The following is a 1525-nucleotide window of genomic DNA, read 5'->3' as shown; positions in this document are numbered from 1 at the left end:
ATGATTAAATCAGCCCTGAATAAGAACTTACAGTCAAAAAGCTTTACTGACAGAGGGCTTGGAAACTAGGCTTCTGGGTAGCTGCCAGAAACACCCAGGGTCATCATCAGTTTTAAATCACTGGAGACATAATCAAACTCAGCAAATTTTGTAAGAACACAATAAAAAAAGAAGTAAGACACCATACAAAACCACAACTGATGGGACACAGAAATAAAACCAAGCTACGTTTATCATTTTTCAATCTCTAATTTTTTTTCTTAATGATCAAAAACCTGAGTTGAACCTCGATGATAAATCGGGAACTACACCAGTCCTATTTAACATAGTGAAGGGTTGTTTTGAAGCAGCATTTCAACATTACCACATTCCTGTTGGCTAGGTTTCAGTGGCTGCCTAAGGAATTTCTCCTTACAGTAGATTTGCACAGGCTTTTGCTTAATTCAGGGATCTTTCCCACGCAGGTGGTTTGCCCAGCACCACCTCTGCTCCACGAGCAGATTATGGAACTACACAGCAGTCTCCGTTCGACAGTATCTTTCATCCCAGTCACCTTTTAAGCTCCTTATCTGATCTGCCTCTTCCACGAGCACCTCTTAAGTCTTCAGACCTTCCTCTAGTAGCTCCCCTGATACAGAGGCTTTTAACCTTTACAAAGCAGCTCAGCCCTGCCAGTTTTAAGGACAGAAAACTGACTGCCAACAAGTGATGCTTTTCTAGTAGTATCTTTTCCCAACCTCCTTCCTCCCTTCCCATCACTTCAGGCACTTGAAGGAATTTTTTTTTGTAAAAAGTCTTTATATGCTCAACATGACTAAATATTCTGAATTACAGAAGCCTCTTGAGCTCTGCCCCCCGCCTCCCAAACACTAACACCACCCAAAAAAACCCCACAAAAAAACCCCAAGGGGTGTGATTACTACTTGGTAGCATGTTCAACTTTTGGACTGGGGTGATGTTTCCTGTAGCTGTTAGTAAGCTGTCAAGTATGTAAGTTTGGAAGTAAGAAATTGCTAGCATTTTGTTGCAGTCAAGCTTGTTAATTTTTCTCCTCTTCCTCTAGTTTATGCACTTAACACATATGCAACAATACCCCAAACCACAGGAAATTTACAGTTGGCTATACTTTTGCAGGTATTTAAAAGAATCTTTTAAGTTCTACATTCAGACAAAGAACAACCCATCAAAAACGGAGAGAGCAAATGTGAGAGTGAGCTGAGGCACGTTACTGTAGATTCTTTTCTATTGTGGCTACAAAAGGACTGGGAAAATAGGTGAAAAGGGTGAATTCAAAGAGAGGTGGGTAAGAAAGAAAACCATCCTAGCAATGCTCATTTCTTAGAGCATCTTTCATTCATCCTCACACAGCCTCTACTCACCTCCCCTGCTTCAAAGGGGCACCCCTCAGGTCACACAGCAATGCCACAGCGCTCCCCAAAAAACCCCCGAGACATTAAATCCAGATGTTTAAGAGCTCTGGAAATAACCTCACTTCTTCCAGCTGCAGCAGTCGGCGAGGCAGATG

The sequence above is a fragment of the Aptenodytes patagonicus genome, chromosome W (assembly GCF_965638725.1).
Source record: "Aptenodytes patagonicus chromosome W, bAptPat1.pri.cur, whole genome shotgun sequence".
In the NCBI taxonomy this organism is placed as follows: domain Eukaryota; kingdom Metazoa; phylum Chordata; class Aves; order Sphenisciformes; family Spheniscidae; genus Aptenodytes; species Aptenodytes patagonicus.
The sequence above is the reverse complement of the archived record's forward strand: the minus strand, read 5'-3'. Positions refer to the sequence as shown.